Genomic DNA, 19,847 nt, shown 5'->3' on the forward strand with positions numbered 1-19,847 from the left:
CAAGGTCATTTTCAAATGGTCTAAACCCAGGGCTCAAGTCCTGCAGTAACTCATTGGAACGGAGTTCCTGCACTTTTCCTACAGCAGGAACTCTGTTCTCATTGGCAGAAATTCTGCAGGATCAGCCCTTGAGTGGAAATCTGGGGTGAGTTCCCTCACTTTTTATTCCCAGGACTTGATCCCTGTCTAAACCAGTCATATTTCAACCAGGGTGCCTCCAGCTGTTTCAAAACCATAACTCCCAGCATGCCCGGACAGCCAAATCATGCTGGGAGTTGTAGTTCTGCAACAGCTGCAGGCACCCTATTTGGGATACACTGGGTTATGCAGACATTTCAGTCCAGGGCAAGGTCATTTCCTAATGGTCTAAACCAGTATTTCCCAACCAAGGTGCCTCCAGCTGTTGCAAAAACACAATTCCTTCGGCTGTCTGGGCATGCTGGGAGTTGTGGTTTTGCAACAGCTGCAGGCACCCTATTTGGGATACACCGAGTTACGCAGACATTTCAGTCCAGGACGGGGTGATTTCTTAATGGTCTAAACCAGTCTTTTTTTCAACCAGGGTGCCTTCCAGCTGTTGCAAAACCACAACTCCCAGCATGCCTGGACATCCAAATCCTGCACAGGCACTCTGGGAGTTGTAGTTCAGCAACAGCTGCAGGCACCCTATTTGGGATACACCGGATTATGCAGACATTTCAGTCCAGGACGAGGTAATTTCCTAATGGTCTAAACCAGTGTTTCCCAACCAGGGTGCCTCCAGCTGTTGCAAACCCACAACTCCCAGCATGCCTGGACAGCCAAATTCTGCACAGGCACGCTGGGAGTTGTAGTTCTGCAACAGCTGCAGGCACCCTATTTGGGATACACCGGATTATGCATACATTTCAGTCTAGGACAAGGTCCTTTCCTAATGGTCTAAACCAGTGTTTCCCAACCAGGGTGCCTCCAGCTGTTGCAAAACCACAACTCCCAGCATGCCCGGACAGCTAAATCATGCTGGGAGTTGTAGTTCTGCAACAGCTGGCACCCTATTTGGGATACACCGGGTTATGCAGACCTTTCAGTCCAGGACGAGGTCATTTCCTAATGGTCTAAACCAGTGTTTCCCAACCAGGGTGCCTCCAGCTGTTGCAAAACCACAACTCCTTTGGCTGTCCGGGCATGCTGGGAGTTGTGGTTTTGCAACAGCTGCAGGCACCCTATTTGGGATACACCGGGTTATGCAGACCTTTCAGTCCAGGACGAGGTCATTTCCTAATGGTCTAAACCAGTGTTTCCCAACCAGGGTGCCTCCAGCTGTTGCAAAACCACAACTCCCAGCATGCCCGGACAGCCGAAGGCTGTCCGGGCATGCTGGGAGTTGTGGTTTTGCAACAGCTGGAGGCACCCTGGTTGGGAAACACTGGTGTAAACAAAAAAAACATCCCCCAAGGCTCCTTTCTCTGACACATCATTCTGTGAGGAGAGGGGGGTGTCACTTTTCCTTCCCGTGTCCTTGCTCTGTTTGTCGCTTCACTTCTCAGCCGCTGCCATGGAGGCGACGTAAACCGTGCGCCACCTGAAGGCCGCCGGCGGTACTGCAGGGAGGCGGATCTGAGAGAAATCCCTACTCACACACAGCGGCTCGGTGGTGGGACAGAGCTGGCGGAGGGAGAGTGCGCTTCCCGGGGATCTGTGCTCTGTCTGGGCTTGACGGGGGACCGGGAGAGAGATAGAGAGAGCTCCATGAGGTGACGGTAAACTGGGAGCGGACATCATGGCTATGGGGGCTTGAGAAGTGTGCAAGAACTATATAGGGGCTGGGAAGTTTTCTGGGAAGTTATATAGGACTAAGTTACATAGTCATTGGGGTCTTCTGGGGGGCTAAGGAGCATCAGCAAGACCTTGCATGGAGTAAGTAGGAGCCTATTGCTACTTAGGATCTTATATAGTGAATTATTAGGGGTGTTTTTCACTAGTGTCATTCCCCTTTAAGTCTATTGGGAGTGCATAGGGGGTAGAAGTTACTGGGGGGTGCCCTAAGAAAGTGCGCCAGACCCGGATCTACAAGCGGCATCACCTTAAAGTCGCATTGAGGTGAGACATGCCCCGGCTGAACTCCATCTGCACCTCTCTCACCTCCACCCTGTGACCCTCCCTTCTTCAATCAACCGTATCCGGCTCCCTAGTCTCCAGCCCCAGGTAAGACGTTCCACCGTGTCCAATGCAGGTGCCTTGTCCGGGCAGATTCCTCCTTCGTAATCGAATCCTCAGGTTATAACGTTACCTCTCGGCACGGCGGGTTAAGTTCTTACATTGTATACATTGTTTCTGTTTTTTTATTTACAGAATATTTCATTTTAAAGGTTGTGGCTTGCTGGGAGTCGTCGTTTCATAGCGGCAAGTATGCAGGTTTGTAGACCACCATGGTGTCCAAAGTGCAAAACGACAACTCCCAGCATGCCCGGACAGCCGTTGGCTGTCCGGGCATGCTGAGAGTTGTAGTTTTGCATCAGCTGGAGAATGGCGACGGATATAATGGGGCTTTTTTGCGCCATCCACGCCATTTAACATAAATGAAAAGTTATTTTCTCCAGCTTCTAAAAGCCGGAGGAAAATACATTTTTCGTTTCTGTCGCATCCTCATATGGGATTTGGGCTGCTGCTACGTCCACCTGTGCTTGGATCGGACATGGATGGTGAGCTCACCTGCGTTTCTCCAAAAATAGCGCCACCCTTGTCCAGGGGCTTTGTCTGGTATTGCAGTTCACGCACTGTCTCTGAAGAAGTGGCAAATACTAGAGATGGGCTAGCACTGTGATATGCACTACAAGTCCCAGGAGGGGCATAGCACCCTCCAAGACCAGCGTGGTGTTGTTCCAGTGTGGTCTTCGACGTATGAAAACGCAGCGTCCATAGGATTCATGTAGAAGAAAAGATAATCTGTGACACTCGCCATAGGAAGGAAATTCACTTTTAGGGTACGAGCACACGGGCAGATTTTTTTGCAGGTTCCCCGCTGTGTATTTGAAAGTGGGCGGGCTCTTCTCGGCTGTCCGCAGCAGATTTTCCGTGGCGGAATTTACGCTGCGGAAAATCTGCTGCAGTCCCTACTGACGTCAATGGGGCTTGCGGCGGATTTTCTGCAGGGTAAATTCCGCAGTGGAAAATCTGCTACGTCCATCCATTCTTGGATCGAATATGGGTGGTGAGCTCATCTGCGTTTCTCCAGAAATAGCGCCACCCTTGTCCACGGGCTTTGTCTGGTATTGCAGTTCACCAACCGTCTCTGAAGAAGCGGCAAATACTAGAGATGGGCTAGTACTGTGATATGCACTACAAGTCCCAGGAGGGGCATAGCACCCTCCAAGACCAGCGTGGTTTTGTTCCAGTGTGGTCTGCGACGTATGAAAACGCAGCGTCCATAGGATTCATGTAGAAGAAAAGATAATCTGTGACTCTCGCCATTGGAAGGAAATTCACTTTTATTGCAATCAGTCACAGGAGAGATGGCGACGGCCGTTTCGTGGCTAAGTGCTGCTGCGAAACAGCCGTCGCCATCTCTCCTGTGACTGATCGCAATAAGGGTACGGTCCCATATAGCGTATACGGAGCGTATTTTGCTCTTATCTGCTGCTGCATATTTTCCTACCCATTGAGATCAATGAGTAGCAAAATCAGCTGCAGAAAATACGCAGCAAAATACGCTGCGTATATACTACTTGGGACCGCACCCTAAAAGTGAATTTTGATTCTATGGCGATTGCCACGGATTATCTCTTCTTCTATGTGGATTGTATTGTTATTCGTGCAGATGAACTGCAGTACCGAACACATCCCATGGGGGAGCTGTTTCTGGGGGGGGGGGAAAAACCCAGATGAGTCAGGGTATGTTCACACTATGTAATTCCCGCGGAATTCCGTCAGTGGAATACCGCAAATGGAATTATGTGCTGTGAACATAAACATCAGTGTGAATGGGTTTCCTTGGGACCCATTCACACTGCGGAATTTCAGTGGTGGACAATTCCGCCGCTGAAATTGTTCCACACAAAGAAAGAACATGTTCATTCTTTGCGCGGAAGTCCGCGAACACTGCGTAGCCGTCAATGGTGACGGCGCAGTGCCGCGCGGTCCTACCACCGAAGTATTGCGGCAGCGGCCACCAGAATGGAATCTCCGCTCGCGGAATTCTGTGAGCGGAGATTCCGTAGTGTGAACATACCCTAATACTATTATAAAAAATGACTGCTGTTACCCACCAAAAAATTCCCATATTTGATGCGCACTGTAGACCGTCCTCACGTTATTGCTTTTATGTTACGTATTTTTTCGTGTTTTCTGCTTTGATGAGTCCTCCAGTGCATTAGAGTTGAGCGAACTTACAGTAAATTGGCTGGTAGCGAACCTCGCAGCTCGGCTGTTGATTACTTTAGTCTACGTAAATTAGTTCAGCTTTCCAAGGGCTCCAGTTGCCTGGAAAAGGTGGATACAGACCTAGGAGACCTAAGACTGTCATATCCCGGACTTTTCCAGCCAAACAGAGCCCTTGGAAAGCTGAACTAATTTACGTAGACTAAAGTAATCAACAGCCGAGCTGCGAGGTTCGCTACCAGCCAATTTACTGTAAGTTTGCTAATATGCATGTTAAAAAAAAACTAAAACAGCCTCAAAATAATTCCTGGATCAATGACTACAGGACAGGCATGCTGGGAAATTCTAAAATTGGAGAATGCATCAAGGGTAGCAGCAGGAAAGATGAAATATTTAAGAATTTTTTTTTTTCCAACTAATCAGTTTACCCACAGATTTTTTAATTATTATTATTATTTTTTTTTTTCCGATTTGATTTGTTTTTGTTTTGTGTTATTGATTCCCACATTTGGGACTGTGGGGTAATATGTTTTGGCCATATCCGGCTAGGGTAATGATTCTCAAACCTAGCTGTTGCAAAATGACAACACATAGCATACCACCTGACAGCCTGCTGGGAGTTGTAGTTTTGTAACGGCCACAGGTTGGGAATCAGTGCGGCAGAGAATTATTATTATTATTTTTTATTATTATTATGAATATTATTATTATTTATGTATATAATAAATATATATAGGGGATGAGTATTTACTAGAACTTACAGTAAATTCGATTCGTCACAAACTTCTCGGCTCGGCAGTTGAGGACTTTTCCTGCATAAATTAGTTCAGCCTTCAGGTGCTCCCGTGGGCTGGAAAAGGTGGATACAGTCCTAGGAGACTCTTTCCTAGGACTGTATCCACCTTTTCCAGCCCACCGGAGCATCGGAAAGCTGAACTAATTTATGCAGGAAAAATCAGCAACCGCCGAGCCGAGAAGTTCGTGACGAATCGAATTTACTGTAAGTTCGCTCATCTCTAGTATTTACCTCAGGACGAGGCCACCACTCCTGGTGTAATGGAGCTTCAGAAGGCCATTAAGCACTCAGCGGGCATTCTGGGTAGGGGAATATGCAAAGCAGCTCATTACATCACCTTTTCAGGTAGTGTTCCCTGGTATCAGCTTGGCTCCTGTTAAGGAATATAAAAAGCTGATCGGGATTTATGCCAAGCCAGACTACTTCCCAAAAGGGAAGTTTCTACCCATCTGCAGACAGCTGTTTCATGGTTTTTGCCACTCGTCAGTACAGAGCAGGGTGATCTGGCTTGGCTGGGGGTAAGAGGCCTGAGAGCAGCTAAAGGGGATGAGTATTTACCTCAGGGCAAGGCCACCACTCCTGGTGTAACGGAGCTTCAGAAGGCCATTAAGCACTCCGTGGGCATTCTGGGTAGGGGAATATGCAATAATAAATATATAATAATAATAAATAAATTTAAATATATATATATATATAACACACACACACACATATATTTTTTTATATATATATATTTTTTTTTTGGGGGGGGGGGCTAAATCCCCCCGATGAACTTGTGTTTTGTTACACCTTCTATTTTGAACCCTTTCACTGCCTGCACTATATACCTGACCTGCGGACAGAGGAGGGTCAATCAGTAGTCACAGGTTAATTGTTGCAGGCCGTGACTCTTTGTGCCTATAAGGTAAGGATCTCTGCAGTAAGTGTGACATTTCAGGCTTTTATCCGGCTGTGGGGAGAAGCGGAGATTCCTGACATTCCTCCCCGGTGAGGATGACTGGTGGCCAGTTTAGGATTTTTTTGAAGATTTAATTGCCCCTTTTTAAACTCTTAAAAGTAACTTCACGATCCTGCCGTCAAATGGGAGCAGATTAATGGCTGAAGTGTGCAATTGTTGGATTATAACCTGGAGGTTTCGGATTACGTTGCGGTGACCTGACTGCTGATGACTTGTTGTGATATCACGTGTGAGTGACACTAAAGGAAACTAAAAATCAGCAAAAGATTTGTTTAGTGTCTCAGTTGAATCCGTTTTTCTCAGCATTGTCTAATATATATATATATATATATATATATATATATATATATAATTTTTTTTTTTTTTTTTTTTTTTTTGGGATGTTTGTCGTATGGCGGCAATATGGACCGGCACCGTAAAGTGAGTCATTTTGTGAAATGAATTATGTTAGGAGTCACTTATGGTATTGCACAAATACCAAGTAAATGGTAACTTAGTAGAATACCTCCACGCTGATTCCAAATATGTCTTATTGTTCTAAAATAATGATGCTATACACATGATGCCCATATCACACCCCCATGCGTCTCTCGATTTTAAGTGGAGGTTTTTTCAACATAATGTGCCACTCAATCCCCATATGGCAGTGTTTCCCAACCAGGGAGCTTCCAACTGTTGCAAAACTACAACTCCCAGTATGCCCGGACAGCCTTTGGCTGTCCGGGCATGCTGGGAGTTGTAGTTTTGCAACAGCTGGAGGCACCCTGCTTGGGGAACACTACCGTATGGCATTGACTTATACATGAACATAATCCCCAGTATACTACACATAAGATTCTTGTAAAATCACTGATCCAAGGATGTGCCGAAAGTATGTTAATAGGGTTCCTTACTGGAGATTGACTGTTCGTATTTCTGTTCCTTCTTTATAGTTGGCTTCTAGTCCCTAAAAATCCTAATCACCCTGATTTGACCCCATCTGGAGTCAGTCCCTTGCTCTACAGCCATTTACAAAGAATCATGCCTGCCGACGGGTTTCTGTGGTTTATCCTGGCTTCATCAGGGGTCCAAGGGAGAGTTGCTTTAAAAAAAAAAAAAAAAAATTAAAAAACCTGCCAATTTATTTTGTCAGTGGGCAAAAGTGACATAACATGTGACCCACGTATAAATGAACCCTGAAGGCCACATTGAATTACTAGAGGTAGAACTAGTAATTATGTATTTAATGATGTGTTAAATGCCTTTTAAACATGTCATTATAAGTGATACATTTCTTTTGATGTCCTCTCAGCTATTTAATGGATACACTAGAGTTGGCAACAATCTCTAAAAAAAATTCTCACTGGGCGTATGGGATAAGGGGAATAAGGAATAATTGTTTGTTTGTATTGCAAGTCTTTGTAATGTAATCTATTTCCGTAATAAAAAAAATAAAAAAGCTGACAACAGAAAATGATGTCTACAATATTGGAATGTTGGATATTACCTGTCATGTTGTGCCACCGACTACATGTGTTCTGTGTACACATTAACACTTCTCTCTTAATGGTCGCCAGGTTTCTCCGTCCCTATGTACTCAGTGAGCATGCCATATGTAAACCTCCCGTACACATTAGGTTGCTGGCAGGATGAATTACAGATTTAATGTGGGTTTAGGAGGTCAGAGGTCAGCAGGCATCTGCTCTCTAGGGGAAATTACATAGTTGGCAGATCCAGTGTCTGGCAGCCGTTCACCAGTCCCCCTGCTTCGTAGAGGTAATATACATGCTTGGCTGTGCCAAGCTTTTCTCAAAAATCCCCCCAGCTGGTAAGAAATGAGAAAATCACATTTTGTAATATATCTGTCCAAAAAATGTCTTCTGATCCTGCCATGACGCCTCTCGACTGTAGTCCCTGCAGGGCTTGTGCATACATTAGACCTCAGTAAAATGCCACATAATTCAGCTATGACATCACATCCGTAGTGACGTGTTGTCCCATGGCGTATAGATCTTAAAGGTTACCACTCATCAAAAAAACTTTTGATATATTATAGATTAATGTATGCAGAATAACTTTACAATTGCATGTTATTAAAAAATATGCTTCTTTCTATTTAATTTTCCACTTTGAAGAAATGACCACTAGGGGTCTCCCTACCAGTCCTGGCAGCAAGCATTTCAGACTCATGCTGGAGTCCTAAACACTACGAGCTGCCAGTCTGCTTTGTTCACAAAGGAGAACACTCAGAGCTGCCAGCCTGCTTTGTTCACAGCCTGTTTGGCTGTGAACAAAGCAGGCTGGCAGCTCTGAGTGTTTAGGACTCCAGCATGAGTCAGAAATGCTTGCTGACAGGACTGATCGGGAAAAATACAATAGAAAGAAGCATATTTTTCATTAACATGCTATTGGAAAGTTATTCAACATTCATTAATCTAAAATATATCAAAAGTTTATTTGATGAGAGGTACCCTTTAACGCGTAACTCCCATCATGCTCCGGTGGTAGGATATATAGATTTGAATCTCCCGCAGTTTCATAGCAATAGACTACAATGATCAGGATACGGATTGGCCTAAAGTACCATGCAAGTCCCAGACAAGCTTTACTTCTCAGGCTACGAATTCTCCCAAGATTTTAACAGATATCCTGCCACCAGAGTGTGATCGGAGTTATGCTTTAAAAAGAAGCAGCTATTTTACAATTCCTCTTTAAATATGCAAGCTTGACCTGAAAGGGATAGATTCCTTTACCTCAGGAACATGCTTAATATTCCTTTTCCCCACTATTTGCAGTCAGGGGCGAGTAGGTAGACGTGCATACACATTAAAGGGGTACTCTGGTAGACAATAAATATTTTCAAATAAACTGGTACCAAAAAAGTTATACAGATTTGTAAATTACTGCTATTAAAAATTTGTAATCCTTCCAGTACTTATCAGCTGTTATATGCTCCAGAGGAAGTTGTGTAGTTCTTTTCTGTCTGACAACAGTGCTCTCTGCTGACACCTCTGTCCATGTCAGGAACTGTTCAGAGGAAGAGAGGTTTGCTATGGGGATTTGCTCCTACTCTAGACAGTTCCTGACACAGACCCATGTGGCAGCAGAGAGCACTGTGGTCAGACTGGAAAGAACAACACAACTTCCTGTGGAGCATACAGCAGCTGATAAGTACTGGGAGGCGTAGCCTCCGAGTGCCCTTCTACCTGCACTGATGCTGTGATCCAGCCTTCGGTGAACCAGACCCCCATGCCGAGATTTCTCCGCTGAGCGGTGAGCGCACATACGTGCCTTTGTTATTGTACATAATTTCCAAATCTGTTCAACTTTTTGACACCAGTTGATTTGAAAACAGGCTATGCCATAAAAGTCTGATAGGTGTGGGTCTCAAACAGGGACACTCTCCAGATGGCCACATCCAGCCTGTTTGTGGTTGCCAGAAAGCTGAAAACAGCCGAGCCAACAGTTTTACACAGTTTTCCCATTGACATTAATGGGAATTACATAAACAGCGTAACACTGCGAGTTATGCTGTAACTGTGACTCCCAGGTTATGAATATAGTGTAGCTGTGGGTGCGATTCTGTCCCCACTGCTGGTGTTCTGACGGTACATGGTCCCCGGTGCTCTCCCCTTCTTTTTTCCTATGACAACCTGGTCATGCAGGAATTTCCTGCTCAGCTAGTCAGTTACAAGCCAGATGAAGCGCCGTAGAGTGTGACACATGTCTCCGACCACCTGAGCGTCCTCACCTCACCTGTTCCATCACGCTCCATGTGTTCCTGTTTGTTCACTGCATTCATGTGGAGTAAAGCCTGACCTTTTTTACAGCATCTAAAGGGTGAGTGCTTCATCATTATTCTTCTGATGATTGGACTGTACATGGAGCTGTATATTTTGGATGTGAGCACCACCCACTCTGATATAGGTACAGGTAAACTCATACTAATGGCAAGGGGCTCCCGCAAGTCCGAGTCGGATGACAGTTAGTGGTGCCGGATATACCTCTGTCTTTGAACATTTATTGCCTTGTGGAACATTAGGGTAGTTGTTGAATCTCACCAAACTTGATGCGTTTGGGTAGTTTTAACATTTATAGGGCATCCTAGCAAGTTGTGTGAAGCTTGATGGTCGGTCGCTCTTAATTATAACTACGTGCCTTCCTGATGTCCTCATCTTCCACTTGGCCTATTTACCATCAAAGGCTCTTTCTCCAGTAGCTGACAACATATTTAGCAGTAATGTCCTCTGCGTCCATACTTGTTATCTGCTTGGCCCTTCAGACGTATTCCTGGAGGCCTGATGAAGTGGTGACACGTAGCGTCAACTGATATCACATTGTGATGTTGAGTCATAGAACAATATTTCATTTCGGCAAAAATTTTCCATGGGAACTCTGCCAGATTTGGGAGTGGATCTGCCTTATCGTGGTGTCAACACATATTAGGTTGATGTCCTGGCGGGCAGAGGAAGTATGGGAAGTCGGTTCAGTGCTACTGGAGTGTCATTACCTGGAGTACTGTTTACTGCAAACATTGCAGCGAGGTCAGCCTGTCTACAATCTTGTCTTAACACAATCTGGAAGCTGTTTGCAAAAGCGAGACAATGTAACCGGTGTATTTGAAGGGCAGTGTAAGGCTGTATGATGACCCCTATCCTGCATGACCTTGTGGCCCTTGTATTACCTGAAGACTGGACAGGTGTCATAGTCCAGGTAGCAAATCTTCTTGTGTCTATCGGGAGCCGGTAGTGTGCCGTTTTTCCTAACCTCCTTTGGCCACCTTTTTAGGCCTGAATTTGGATACAGTTTTTGTTTCTTACAGACTAATGACTTTGTTAGTTTCATGTGGCTACAATTTGATGACTCAAAGGTTTTCTCTCTATGTTTTGTTTTTCCATATTAGTCACTGACAGACTTGGTTTTAGTCATTCTTGTAGATTTTGTCACACTTTTGGCTGGTGACATTGAATGAACTCTAGACATGACTCCATAACCTTTTGCATAACTTTCCTGTTCCCACATTTTGCACTTGATTTGTGTAGTATGTCTGGGAAATGCTATGTATTCCCGTAGACTAGGACTGGGAGGCTGACCTTCTGCCATGTTGCTTTCTAGACCGATCCATTTCACAAGCCTTTAACAACTTACTATATATCTGTCAAATAACTGTGACTGTCTCTTAGGTTCCATTTGGATACTTTTTGATTTTATAATTTTGACTTGTTGTCATGTTGTTTTTCTTCTCATAGTTGGCTGTACATTGATATTTGTCACAGAGGCTTTTGTTCTTGGTGCATTTACAGGTGATGTTGCCACCTGTGCCGTAATGTCAACCAGTGCCCTTCTGTGATCACCAAGGGATTTAACAGACTGTAATTTGCCCGATGTGCATGGCAAGTTTCGACAAGCCCTCTGTATGATGCAAATATCTATAGAGCAATTCCTTTTACTGTTCATTTTACCATGAATGGTACTGGAAACACTTCTTAGCTGTTATCTGCGGGTGCTTCACAGCAAGAGATGTTCTTTGCTTTGGCCAAGAGGGTAGGATCCAGAATTCAATATCCACTTCTATTAAACAGATTTTCGTTCAGGGTTTATTCGCTGCAAAAATAAAACGGATGGAGTTTAAAGGGGTACTTTGCCCCCTAGACATCTTAGCCCCTATCCAAAGTATAGGGGATAAGATGTCTGATCGCAGGGGTCCCGCCGCTGGGGACCCCCACGATCTCCCTGCTATACCCGGTGTTCGTTTAGAGCATCGGGTGCAGCGCCAGAGGATTGTGACTCCACGGCCATGCCCCCTCAATGCAAGTCTATGGGAGGGGGCGTGACGCCCCCCCATAGACTTGATTTGAGGGGGCATTGGTGTGAGATCACGAGCAGGGCGTCGACATGATGTCACGAGCCTCCACCTTGCCAGTCACCTGGCACATAGCAAAGTTCGCTCCATGCATCGGTTTTCTAGGTCTCCGCAGCTGAGATCACAGGGGTCCATAGTGGCGGGACCCCCGCGATCAGACATCTTATCCCCTTCTCCTTACAGGATTAGATGTCTTGGGGCGGTGTACCCTTTAAAGGGGTTATCCAGGAAAAAACTTTTTTTTTTATATATCAACTGGCTTCAGAAAGTTAAACAGATTTGTAACTTACTTCTATAAAAAAAATCTTAATCCTTTCAGTATTTATGAGCTTCTGAAGTTGAGTTATTCTTTTCTGTTTAAGTGCTCTCTGATGACACGTGTCTCGGGAACCACCCAGTTTAGAAGAAAATCCCCATAGCAAACCTCTTCTAAACTGGGTGGATCCTGAGACATGTGTCATCAGAGAACACTTAGGCAGAAAAGAACAACTCAAATTCAGAAGCTCATAAGTACTGAAAGGATTAAGATTTTTTAATAGAAATAATTTACAAATCTGTTTAACTTTCTGGAGCCAGTTGATATATAAAAAAAAGTTTTTTCCTGGATAACCCCTTTAATGCTCATGTGAACTTAGCCTAACCTGTACAACCCTTTTTAATTGTTAAAAACATTTGTCATCAAATAATCTTTTGTTTGTTTATGTATTTTATTTATTTACTTTTACCCTGAGCAGAACATTCTGGATATTTTTTTTTTTGTAGTTTTGCTTGGGTAAGCCGTACTTGGCCTCTCATTTCCTACAAATTTACTATCAGGCCCTGCAGAGCTTTGTGCAGGAAACTCTACAAAATCACAGAGTCCTGTGTAGCTTTATAGTATAGAGCCTCTATACAACCTATGCTTCATACCATGACTCTTCTCCCTGATTTGTATAAAATCGAAAAAGAAAAAAAACTCCTTTCTTAAATTAAAGGTACAGCAGAGATCCTATACAAAACATAATTTAAATACATCTGTTCAATGTGTGGGTGATAAAGTAATATGTGTTGGAGCAGTTTTTTGCTGACATTTCTGCCTTGAATCTTTGAGGGGTGTTCTGAATACCTCTATGGTGTCCATGTGCTTTGTATAGGAATATGGCAAGGAGTTGCCCAAATGGAACAGCCCAAGCTGATATTGGGTGACTACGGCATTGTGGTGCAGCCATCTTCAGCTTTTCTTCTTAGAATTGCTCAAGGAACCTCTGAAGAATGATCGTCAATGTTCGGGAAACTTCTCATCTTCCGTCTCCTCCATTGAGTGGGTTAGACTGTCACATACGAGATGAAAGGTCTGATACATCGAGGACGAGTTACTGCGTCTAAATGATCAAATCCATCGGTGAGATCATTCAGGTTTCAGCCACAATTGACATCCCCGTCGTCTGCTTCTGATGATCACTTGTCTTACAAGCTTGTCACAGTGTCTTGTCTGCTGCTTTTTGAGTAACCGGAGACTCACGGTGTAGGGTATGGCAGTGCTGCGGTAGACCTCTGTGATGTACGGCTCTGTCGTAACATGTACCAACAAGAATGCAGGTCTTCTACAGTTAGTATTCCCCATACCAACAACAATAAAGGTCTGTTTCTGTAAAAACCCTCCAGCAGTCTTTGTGTGAATAATGTTTGTTTTATCACAACTAAAATATTCATGAACTAACTCTTTTGCAATATAATATATCACTTCATCAATCATCACTGATTGTTTGTCTCAAGATGAGACCTGTCTGCAACGCTAAATGTCATTTAAGGAGATCATTTGGAAGTGATCAGACTATTGTCCGTTTTTGTTGCTTTCATAGGACACAAAATGTTCTTGAATAGGGTGTCGCTTTGGTTTTTTTCCACACGGAAGCAAGAGGAAACTTTCACCTTGGGTTCAAGACTTTGCATTCTGGCCGATTTGGGGGGGGGGGGGGGGGGGGGGGGGTCCTGCATTAAACCTCTTCTTGCATGGGCAGAGTATTAGATGAACAGTCCCTCCTCTATCTACCACAGACGTAGGGTGCATTAAATTGCTCTATTATGACCTATTGTTGTTTTTGTACGTCACAATGGGTCACTATATGGTAAAGATTTGCTGTATTCACCTTTCTTCCCCAGTTTGTCCCCTGAAGATCCTGGCACCATCCAGGTAAAATACGCAGGGAATGTGGTGTTTGTTCCTATAGAGAAAACCAACTTATGGTATGGGATATTGGTACCACAGCCCTAAAATGATATCAGGCCCTTTGTGGTAGAAATTAAACTGAATCACCACTTTTTAACACCAATGAGGCTATATTAAAACATAACTTTTACTTATTTATATAAAAGTGATAATTAATGACAAGAGGTACACACATATAAACAATAGGGGGGAGAGAAAAAGGGTAACAGGTGAAGCCCTATTCTAATAGTCCCTAACAATCAAAACTCCTACCCGAAGTGTGGAGATGGGGAGGGGGAAAATTAATATAAATATGTACAGTGCAGAAAATTATTGTGGTAGGTCTCTTTAGCCTACGCGTTTCGCCCTTAATAATGTTGAGGGCTCCTCAGGGATAAGAGACCACAAAACCATAGTATACATAGGGTGTACCTGCTAGAATATATATGGTAGAATTAATTGATACAGTGATATAAAGTGAGATAGGCAGGCGTCATAGATAGAAACAGGATATCTGTGTCAGTCCTAGTCAGTAGTCTGTCAAAGGAAGTAGGTGAATAAGATAAGTTATAGATATTAAAGTACAAATAGTAATACTATATACATCCACTAAGTATAAGATGATAACTACATGCTTAGTATATGGTCGCATGTTTTAACTTCGTACATGATGGTAACCAAACTAAGTTAGGTAGGTGACATGACAAATGACAGACAAACAAGACCGCCAGGATGCAAAATGCGAGATCACAGATTCCTAAGCAATGTGACGATAGGAGATAATAGGATATATTGAAAAATGTCACATCTAATGAAGGCGTAGATATAGATCAATCACTTGATGAAGAGATAAAGATATTTTGTAAGGACAGCACTAAGAAAGATGTATTGATCCCCTTGGTATAGCCAAGTCCCATGCTGATGTAACCGCCGACTGATGACCGAGATGTGCCACGAGGACGCCTATGTGTTTTGGACCCTAGGTCCATGCTTGTTTTACTGGGTAATTAGTTTATTTTGTCGCAGGCATCAGGGATTGACATGTTACCAGTCCGTGTGGATCGATGTGTTCCACAAACGTATATACTGTCTGTGGTAACCTTGTAATGTTAAAGGGGTATTCCAGGATTTTTTTTTATTTGACTATGCTACAGGGGCTGTAAAGTTAGTGTAGTTCATAATATAGTGTCTGTACCTGTGTGTGACGGTTTTCTCACAATTCTTTTGTGATTTTTCACACCAATATTTATTTTTAACTGCATACAAAATGACTGTTGTCTCAGATTTTTCCCAGGTTGCAATGTGGCTGAGACCTGACTCGCTAGTCAGCTGATGACAGGGAGCCTGTCTGCTTCAATGGGTGGAGCGATCGCTTGGTTGGAGAGAGATCAATCTGCAACAGCTGTAGGCACCCTGATTGAAAACCACAGGTCTTTTAAATGGATGCAGCTAATTTATGTTTCAATGGGTGGGGTGGCTCATGTGTGGGAGGGAGGAAAATGGAATTATGGGATTTGTAGTAAAAAAAAAAAGAAAATTCAAGCAGGAAATACCAGTTCACAAAAAGCTAGCCACAGTATTATGGTAATCTCACAACATAGCCATTTAGCCCCAAGACAAGCACAGATCCTTCCTAAGCATGTCTATTACTGTCTGCCAGGTACGTACTAAAATCACCTTATGGTGGAGAACCCCTTTAATCTATCTATAACGCCGGTGTACTGAATTTGTTTACTACCAGTAATTTAAGATTAAGGCTTGTTATAAATAGACAATATATACAGGGCGTGTTGGTCATTTATTAATATTATTATTTCCTTTTGTTTTAATAGGTGGTATTGGTTTAAATCCTGGAATATTATAAAAAGTTATGTTTTACCACTGGTGCTACGGTCATTTCCTTATTATATTAACGGCCATTACTTGGTGGCCATTGTAGGGGTAAGTGTATGGGCCGTCTTGGCTTCCATTTGATTTGGTTAGAAAAGCCACACCTGAGTCGATCATCTGGTTGCAACATCAGCGTCCGTTGAGAGATGGGTGGTTGAAGACAACCCCTTTTGAATATGATACTAGGTCACCTGGTTGTAAAGGTTCACAATTTGGTGAAGACTTAGAAGGTTGCAATATGGAGGATCAAGATGGCTCCTTATTTGGATGGCCGGTTTTGCCATCCAGGACAGAAGAACCTAGTGGTTATTTAACAGCCTTTTCTTCACCCTCGGACCATTGCTAACAATGTAGTTCCTCCAGAGATGAAAGGTGATGGTATCAATCAGGGCTGGGCAGCCTCCTAGGGCCAAAAACAGCCATATGTATTGTCTTTATGTTATGGTCGTCCCTTGGACACCACCAACAGCAGCTTATGCGAGAAGAGAAATGCACATGACCCTATATTGGTACTCCTTGTAGCTGTGTCTTCATACCAACTTTAATAGATGAGTTCCAGAAAACTTTTGATTCTAAGATTAATTTTCCAAGGCAGTGTTCACCATCCTGTTGCAAAACTACAACTCCCAACATGACCGGACAGCCTTCGGCTGTCCGGGCATGTTGGGAGTTGTAGTTTTGCAATAGCTGGAGGCACCCTGGTTGGAAAAAACTGCTCTAAAGCCATAATAACCCTAATGCAATAAAACTTCCAAGTAATAACCCGCGCTGATGGCCAGACGAGTATGTGAGTATTTCCTGAAATAAGTTCCCCTGAATAGAAAATGTCTGAAGGATGCGACACCCAAGTATGTGTGTGTGACCTGCCGTGGATCAGAATGCGAGGCGTAAATACATGGCAGCCCGTTTTAGTACTAAGTGGATTAAATGAAGCCGCCTCCTGACCTCTTGGAACAGACTGTGAGTTTTCTCGTTCTAAATCCAATTTGCCCACCCAAGTGCCACGGAGAAGCTTACCATGAATATTCAGGGATGTTCACTTGGTATGCTGGGTGCATTTGCTTGTCAGGCCAATTTTGTTTAATTATAAGTATGAAGAACAATTTTTGAGCGCTATTCCAGAAGCCTCCGTCAGATGTTAGACTTGTCAGCTTTCCTGACATGTCTGATTTAGTCGCATCGCCCCATTGAATAACATTTAGGGAGCACATTTTCTTAGAACGCTTCGTTGTGCTGTTCCTCTTGTATTCCTCCTGGGAATGTATGGCTACATTGGCAACTAGTTATTATCATTTCTCTTGTCTATGGAGCGTGTCACAGCCTGACACTGTTAGCTTTGATTAGACAGCGCCCCCTTTACTAATCTGAGGAAGGGCTGAGTGTAACCACGAAACGCGTCATTCTGCTACTTAGGTGTGTTATTTTAATTATAAATTTATCTATGGAATTTACCCGCTTAGATAATTTTCAAATCCTGGGAGACAACCAGCGCCTGATCAAGAGGTCTTCTTCCTTCATCTTCCCAGATGTCAATTTATTCATGAGCTTCCCGGAAGAATGACAGGAAAAGCAAAACAGAGTTAAAGGGGTACTCTGGGGAACACAACTTATCTGCTATCTACAGGATAGGGGATTAGTGTCTGATCGTGGAGGATCTGACCGCTGGCACATCATGTTATCTACTGTATAGGGCCCTGCTAATCACCAGTCCCCGGAGTGCTCTGGCCTCATCCTTTCAGAGGCAAATAGGAATGACTGCCCGCAAAGCCAATCACCGGCTGGTCCCGTTATAGGGTGCATGCACGCCACGTTTTTGCTATACAGCTTCCGTATACGGTTTCAAGTTAAATGGAACTGTATAGAAATCTGTATGCATTGACTTAACATTGTAAACCGTATGTCAAACGCACTATCCGGTTTATTCCGTTTTGCATCTTATATGGTTTTGTCGGTTTTTTTTTTCCCGTACCCAAAACCAAAGACTACCACGTTTTTTAGTCGGGGTGAAAAACTGTATTAAACCGCATACTTTTTTTTTTTTTTTAACATGGGAGTCAATGGGAACTGTACAGAACCGTATGTGCGTACGGTTCCATCCGGGTTTCACCATACGGTTTTTGACTTTGCACAGTTTTTTTTTTCTAGGAATTTCAATCAAACAAGTGAAACTTAATTCAAAATGGAGTGGCAATTTAAAAACGTTTATATTTTTTTCTTAAAAAAACGGATACAACCGGACATCATTTTTCAAACCGTATATGGGTTAAAATTTGTACACACATTTTGATACAGTTTAATCAGGTTTTGAGGAATCAGTTTTCCATCCAAAAACTTGGTACAGGAAGTGTATTACAAAAATGTGGTGTGCATGAACCCTTAGCCAGTGATCGGCTGAGAGGACCGTCAGCCCTGCTGGTCTCCAAAGGTTGGGTTAGAGCAGTAAGGTGAGTAGAGCGGGGAGAGCCAGGCCCTGTGCAGGAGATTGCAGTGGGATCCCATCAGTTGGACCCCGCACCATCAGTCACTTATCCCCTATCCTGTGTTTTTCTGGAGTGCTCCTTTAATATTTGAAAGGTAGGGGGTATTTTAAGGAATAGGAATTTGGCTTTTATAAAGGAAATGTTTGAGAACTGTAGAAGCTCAGTCTTTACTGCACAAGTGGAACCAGCAATGCATGCTGGGAGTTGTGCAGCAGCTGGAGTTCTATGTGTTGCCGCCTGTTGTAAATATTGTAAAGACATAAGTAATTTACAATGACTGCTGAATAATTGAAACCTTCCATAATAGAGACGTCTAGCACATAATCGCTCAAAGTGTTTCAGTTGAGACCCCACAGTAAATGGTGGTTCTCTGGGACCTGTCATGGAGATTACCGCTTCATATCCGAAATTGGCTTTATTGCCCTTGGCATATCTTCCATTCACTTTACAGGGATCCTGTCAGGAACGTCATGGGCAACATAGAACAGAAACAGGCTTATTACAACAAAGGATGGTTTATTCTGATACGCTTTGGTGTTTAAGAGAAATTTTAACACAATTCGAAAACTACCTGGCCGGTCCTAAATGACTACTTTCCACCCTCCCCCAGATTTGAGAGATCTGTTCCTAGTGGTGTAGAGAGAGATCTATCGGTCCAGGGCTGTGGGGCAATATAAAACAGTCTGGGACCACATAGATCTGTAATGCTGACCCCTTCCTCAAATTGGTAATCTGGGGATATTTCTCCAAAATGTGTTATTGGTTATTTGAAATGAAGCCCATTTGCCTCCATACTTCTACGCTTCCTGATGATTTCTTTGGGGACTCCAAGTGCCTGATAAGAGGGGTCGTTTTTGCAGTCACTATGCGCTGGGACCACATTGGACTGCATAAAACCCCTTTCATCAGGTTGTGGCCCCTTCATTGTCAGTAATCCATACTGAACATCCCTGGTATCAGTCCCTGAGATGAGACCCCAAACCATGAAATCTAGTCAGTATGGTGAGGAAAACTCTTTTAAAGCTGTTACCCAGTCATACAACATTTTTTATAGTTAGGTCATACTCACCAACCCTGGTTCCCCTGCAGCTCTTCTTACTTTCTAGACCAAGTCATCTCGGCAGGAACTGCCTGCTTTACCAATCACTGTGAGGCAAGACTTCAGTCATTGGCTGAGCTGACAGTTCCTGCTGGGACAACTCAGAAGCAGGAAGACTCCACACTGGGGGCTGAAGGGGACTGAGGTGGGTAAGAACTTAAAGGGTTACTCCGCTCCCCAGCATCCGGAACATTGAGATCTGGACGCTGTTAGCGGGCTTCCGTGTTCACGCCCGCCC

At 43.7% G+C, this 19,847-nt stretch overlaps 1 protein-coding gene across 1 annotated transcript in view; it reads left to right on the forward strand.

Moving 5' to 3' along the window:
• Positions 1-1,614: 1,614 nt before the first annotated feature.
• TANC1 (tetratricopeptide repeat, ankyrin repeat and coiled-coil containing 1) overlaps positions 1,615-19,847 on the forward strand; it is a 251,326-nt gene continuing 233,093 nt past the window's right edge. The window contains exon 1 of the mRNA XM_056533507.1: positions 1,615-2,184. The gene's annotated coding sequence lies outside the window, so the exon portion shown is untranslated. The remainder of the gene's footprint in view (positions 2,185-19,847) is intronic.

The sequence above is a fragment of the Hyla sarda genome, chromosome 8 (assembly GCF_029499605.1).
Source record: "Hyla sarda isolate aHylSar1 chromosome 8, aHylSar1.hap1, whole genome shotgun sequence".
In the NCBI taxonomy this organism is placed as follows: domain Eukaryota; kingdom Metazoa; phylum Chordata; class Amphibia; order Anura; family Hylidae; genus Hyla; species Hyla sarda.